Source organism: Mytilus trossulus, chromosome 10, assembly GCF_036588685.1.
Source record: "Mytilus trossulus isolate FHL-02 chromosome 10, PNRI_Mtr1.1.1.hap1, whole genome shotgun sequence".
Classification (NCBI taxonomy): Eukaryota; Metazoa; Mollusca; class Bivalvia; order Mytilida; family Mytilidae; genus Mytilus; species Mytilus trossulus.
The window spans coordinates 30,251,703-30,258,694 of record NC_086382.1 but is presented as its reverse complement, the minus strand read 5'-3'; positions in this window follow the sequence as shown (position 1 = coordinate 30,258,694).

The following is a 6,992-nucleotide window of genomic DNA, read 5'->3' as shown; positions in this document are numbered from 1 at the left end:
AAAGTGTGAACATGAAAGCGACACGTCTTACGGTGAACGCGGATAAATTTGTCAAAGTTTGGCGGAAGAATTATAATAATAAACAGAAGAAATACAGTAAGGTCTTTCCCTTTTGAAAAAGGAAAGACCTTAATAAATATATGTGTCATCATGTTAGTTTTAAACATTAAACTGTACATTTCATATATGATTAGTTTAATAATTTGAAAGCTTACTTTAAAACTGCACCAAACGATCCGTTTAAACAAAGATCTTGGAGGCAGTGTTTACATTACTAGTCATAAGTCAATGATTAAGAAAGATTACGTAATTATGCGTATCGGGTTTTTTCTGTATACATTAAAAATATGTTCAGTGTATATCGAAGAGAATAGATTGTTGGCGAATATTCAAAACGATATTCCAGGGGGCGTTGTTACAAAATGTAAATATATTTGAAAATCCCTTAACCTATGTTCAACACTATATTATTCGTGTTATTAGATACGGAAAACAGCACATGGTTGTATGACTGGTGTCTCAGTAAGCCAATCAACATGATTGTCATATTACCAACATTTCATTCGTTTTCATACGTCTTTTGATTGAGTGCCATTCCAATTGATATTTTATAGTGTTTCTTTCTATGTTGTGATGATAAACTATTGTTTCAGGTAGGTAAGGGTTATGGTATGGTACATTAAAACGTTTGAACCAGCTGCAATTGTTTGCACCTGTCAGAAATCTGATGTTCAGTAGTTGTCGTTTGTTGGTGTGTTGATGTGTTTCATAAGTGTTTCTCATTTCACGTTTTTTGAATGGTTTAACACTAGTAATGTTTGGGGCTCTTTAAAGCTTGTTGTTCGGTGTGAGCCAGGGCCAACACATACCCCATCTTCCTATTTCTATTGTACAAAAGACAAAAAAGTTCATTTACCTGATAAAAGATAGACTAGTCTTAAAATGATTATGACGTTTTGAAAGGTTATTTTACATTTTTTGCTTTGACGCCTTACTCGAGGTAAAAAAAGGCTTTCAAGACGTTATAATTATATGGAAAACGATGTTAGGCGTCAAGTTGAAAGCAAAAAAATGTCAACGCCTTTCTAGACGTTATACTTATTTGGACTATAGATAAACCTGCTATTTCAAAGGAAATTTGGAATAACGATGTCACAGTATCGACCGGGCCATGCAGTAGTCAGTAGGCAACACTTCTATTTATGCATGTTTCTGAGTCATGTTGATATGCAATATTGTCTATTGTCTGTTTTATTTGTAAGTCTGATATGAATTTTCAATTTTATATAATACTCTACACATTGTGCAAGATAGTACATGCACTCTCTTGTGGAGAATTGTCTCATTGGCAATCATACCATATCTTCTTTTTATAAGTTTTAGGGTGCACAAAGTTTCATATTTTTTTTGTATTCGTTGAAGAATGAAAATTAGCCAATTCCAGGCGTTCGTATTTGATACCTAACATTTTCATTCAACTAATCTGTAAATACAACTGCATTAAAATGTAAACAGAATGATTTGTTTTTCATTTAATAACCTCATAATTGAAAATAGATAACTTTCCATGTTTCAAATCATGAACACTAATATTCCACAGTCACAGGAATGTCTCTTCATGAAAACTTGTCCTTCCTGTTACTTTTTATTTGTTTATGCAATAAAAAGTTTCTCCCTTTAATAACAAAAGTTTGTTTTTTTTGACAGTAGAGAGACAAAAATGGTAACAGGATAGACATACTTTGTAAGAAAACTGAAAATGCCTCTTGCATTATCGCACACAAATTGTTACAGTTTACAATTTCAGATATGTTTTACCGTACGGAATAATATTTCATAAAGTGTACTTTTATATTGAAGTATTTCTAGAACAAATCAATTGTTACTTTGACTGGTACATTGTAACAGGATGGGCAAAATTATTACTTGTGCAACTATTATTTTGAATTCAGTGGACGCTATTACTTTACAGCTATTATTCAAGCGTGTCATATAAAATACGCAGTGTTTGTTTTCAATACTCTTTGAAAGCTTTGCGTTTTGTACTTAAATGTTTTATTTGGTATCTGAACCTTATTTGTTTTGTTCATTTGGTTCCTTGATCTATTATTTTGTTCTGCTTGGGTTGTAGAACTATTCTACTTCATTGTGCTTTCTGATATTATCATATTTTGCCAATTTTTTGTACTCCTTATTTGGAGACATGATACTTTCTCGTTACATGCAAATAGAGATACAGACCTTGCTTGACGACATCAACACTTATGACACAAACGAATGTCTTTCATTCAAAGAAAGAGGAGGGTGCACACCATATAAATGAGAGTACAATGTATATACATCCAGTTGTGGTTTAAACTCCCCTGTCCTCATTCACATATATATTTTACAGCTATTACGATCTTATTCAATGTGACGATATTAGGAGATAAAAGGTTAGAACACAGATTTTATTTACAGCCGGTGAACATGTACGTATGACACATTAATTGATATAAGAATTTTTACCTATTGATATCAGTTGCGATCCAGAAGAGTGGGGGTCCGGGTGTTGAAACCCCCTTTTGTTGGACGATCAATGCATTTGAACGGGACATATGGTCGGAACTCCCTCCTTCATCCTGGTTTGGGACCCCTCCCCCTTTTAGAAAAAGGCTGGATCCGCCCCTGGATATATTGCATCCTTAAAGTTGCAGGTCATTGTTGTATTTTCCATTCAATATATAAATACCCATACCAGAAGCAAATCTGTGATTATCATACATTTTTATAATGACAGACCATCATTTTTTGGACTCCCCAATGTTTTCATTTGCCAAAAATCAGTGAAAGACAGAAGCTGCTACAACTTCCAGAAAATTGGCTATTATTCCGAATCCAAACAAAAGCAAAGGCTCTTCGTGAAGCGGATCCAAAACTCCAGGAATAACAAAACTTAAGTGTTAAAATGTGCCAGGAACTAGATGTTCAAATCAGAATCAATGACAATAAAAAAATGTTTTATCTAAATTTTCGTTCAATTGTATTGCTGTGATCTTTAAAAGGGGGACGAAAGATACCAAAGGGACAGCCAAACTTATAAATCGAAAATAAACTAACAACGCAATGGCTAAAAAAGAGAAAGACAAACAGACAAGCAATAGTACACATGACACAACATAGAAAACTAAAGAACAAACACGAACCCCACCAAAAACTATGGCTGATATCAGGTGCTCCGGAAGGGTAAGCAGATTCTACTTCACATGTGGCACCCGTCGTGTTGCTTATGTGATAACAAATCCGGTAAATGGTCTTATTCGGTAGGTCACATTCATGAACTGGGAGGTGATTGTAGTAACGACCTAAGGAACTTATCCGATATCATTTGTAAAACGGTTATTCCATAACGGTCAACCAACTCGTGATGTCGTCCGTAAAATTTACGAAGGGATGATTTCAACTCCACCATTTGGAGATCAAACATGTCTTCATGTTTTAAAGCATATAAAATTAGTTTTGCTTTTTACGCCTACATCTTTACCCTTCTCTGAGACGGTACGATATGTGGTTGTTCTGGTGATTGGTGATTGATAAGCCTCCATTGGACACTTCAGGGCATATTCGAGAAAACAATATGATAATTAAAAAACAACCAACATGCTGAACTAGATCCTTAAAGCGGTAGTTTACAGAAAGGTATGTCCTCTTATTTACACTGATTTTTACAAATTGCGGCAACAACAACTTACTTCACACTTGGCGAAAAACAGCAAATACAAATGTTTGGTGACTTAATTAAATTTTGTCTCTACTGTTACCAACTTGTCCTCCATGTTACTGCCTTTTTTCGTTTCTGTTACCCCAAAAAATGTGAAAATGAATTTGACAATCAATATCTATTGACTATGTTTCCAGTCAGTAACATCGAAAAGGGACACAATAGTAAATATCCGCTGCTACTGTCTTCTTAAAATTTTGTTAAGAGCGTTTGAAAAATAAAAAAAATGTGATGATTTTTCTGAACGTACAGACTATCTGCAGATTTGTTTGGGGTTATCTACATAAATGATAAATTATGTAAATTTTATTTCAAATGAACACTGCAATACAAGTGTGAGCTGCACTTTTCATTGCATATTTTCTTTTCTCTAAACACTTTTGATGTCAGTTAAAAAAAAACAATAGGATGGACAAAATTGAACAGCTGGAACACTATTCAAAACACATAGTTTTTGTGTATTTGTGAGATTGCATATTTTGAAAAAAAATGTCTTCAAAGCAATATGCTATAAATTTTTTTTTAATTAATCTTAATTCATTTTTCCTTTTTTTTTAAAGATCAGATTCTGAATTTGTACTTTATTTTGAAATGACTGTATTATCTTTAATATGCACTGGTGTTAAACTGAACATAGTATTTGCAGTTACGGTGATCCCAACATGGCGGAACCTAAAACAGGTAAAATCCTCTTTTTGTAATTTCTTTGTGTACATGCAATGTTTAAAAGAATGACCCAGCCACCAGGTTGATATGTACGGTATTGTTGTATGTGTGTGTTCCTAATAGACCTTTTCAATATCTCTCGATACCTACAGTTGAGAACGACTACGACAGGTAAAATGTGAGGGGTCGTCTCAAAAATTAAAAAAGAAAGATCATTATTGATTTTATTGCTTTCATTGACAATGATACAACTTTTCTACAGAGTCCAAATGACCTAGATTTTTTAATTTATCTAAGTCGCATTTCATGTTTTAAGACGTTGAGCTTCTAGCTGTCCTGTTGAAATTTGGAAAAATGAAAAGAACAAAGCATGTTTTATTTTAGTGAATATTTAATCAAACAATGTTTTATGTCTGTTGACAAGGGCAGCACATGTATCCACAATGTCTGTCAGTTTTGGCCTTGAGTGCCTCCATAATGTACTCAATACTTTGTATCTTTTCAATTCACCAATTTGATGTTCCACTTCAATTCTGTATTCACCAATCACTCGATTAAGTTTTCTGCATTTTTGCGCCTGTCCAAAGTCAGGAGCCTCTGGTCTTGTATGGTTTTTAGTTTTAGTTTCTTGTGTACAAATTCGAGTTAAGTATGTCGTTCATTATCACTGAACTAGTATATATATATTTGTTTAGAGGCTAGCTGAAGGACACCCCCGGTAGGGGAAATTTCCCGCTGAATTGAAGACCAGTTTTTGACCTTTTGCTGTTGTCTAATCTATAGTCGGGTTGTTGTCTCTTTGGCACATTTCTCTTTTTTATTCTATAACCAAAACTATATACCGGAGTTGAACATAGAGAAAAAAAATTGACCCGATGAAAACAAAACAAAATATAGCAATGGCAGTGTATAAAATAAATCAACACAATTTTATCAACTTCTTGTAAGAAAACCAAAAGGTCATTTTCAGGAACGGGGGAAGAACACTACGACGAAGGGACAAAGTATGTTGTTTTCTTGTCCAAAAAGAGTTTGAAATGTTTTAAACAAACTCTATAGTATAAACCAACAACTTAAAATATAAATTTAATATCATACGCAACTATGTACCAAAAAAATGCACTTCTTAAATGTTGTAGCCTTGAAACGAGAAGTCAATTGTATATTTTTTTTCAAAATTCATCAAGGAAAAACATCAACTCTCACAAGATATCTTGAAGCGGAGAAGTCCGTCGATGAAAAATAGATGTGATATTTTCCTTCAAATTTAACAATCATTATGTGATTTTCGTTCCAGAAATTCACTTTTATGTTCACACGCATCAACTAAGGTGAAGATCGGTGAAAAAACACCAAGTTGGTCGTGTTCACAAGTGTGATACGGACGGACGGAAAGTCTTGAAAGTAATTATTTTTTACAAATTTTAAAAAATTTCATAAAACCTATTACACCAACAAATTGATCGTTACTAGCATGCGGCAAATATTTGGTGAAGACTCACATAATCATTAAATTGAAGGGATGCATACTGATTGCAGTATATTTTTTTTTTATCAATTCAACATGCAATTTCTTCTAAATATATACAAAATAAGAAGATTATATGATAGAGATATATATTTATTTATTTATTTGGTTAATATATATTCTGAAGCTATATAGTTAACTCAGTATATAACCGCCAATCCAATATGTTACGCAATGAGAATCGTGATATTTTTGTCTTTGAGACGACCCATCCATTTTACCTGTAAACTGTAGGTGTCATTAGTCGGTGTCGAGAGATATTGAAAAGGTTTAATACCATATATGACCTTGTTACCGAAATAATAGCCATTGAAAATTTAGGAAAGATTATCATCTTAACATCTGGCTCCGTCTTTCACATTCTGTTCTTTTAAGATATATTGCTAAAAGATGTCTTCTATAACAATGTATAATAAGGTTCAAGACGACAAAACATTATTAGTAAAGATTTTTTTGTGCAACTGTATTGACATGTCCCTGTCAAATGTGTCAACTACGAATTGTTACAAGAATTTTCCATTTGATTAGGGCCTTTTGTGTTTGAATTTACCCACGAGTTCAGTACTTTTGCGATTTGAATTTTTGCATTACTATCACGAGGTGCATGTATGAACCTGTATTGACAAATGATACCATTTGCAAAAATTTTTTTTTCTTCTCCTGAAAAATAAATTATAGTTAAATGTTTCCATTTTACTGTCATCACTATTTTATCTTTTATTTTGACATTTTTGAAAGTAAATTATTTATCGTAATATTTCAGGTAGAGATTACCAGAAACATTAATCACCTTGTATTTATGTTGGACGTTAATCAAATTGTTAAATTATCATCAATAAGTTGATTGTTGCCAGAGAGCAGATTGTGATGTTTTGAGTTTATATGATCGTTAATCAATTTTTCGATGAATGATACAAGTAAGTATGGTAATAAGTTTGTCCACACATTGCTCTTGATTTAAATTAAAATACATGTTGTATATTTTACTTGATATGATCGTGATGCCGCCGACGTCATTTGACTATAATATTTATATCA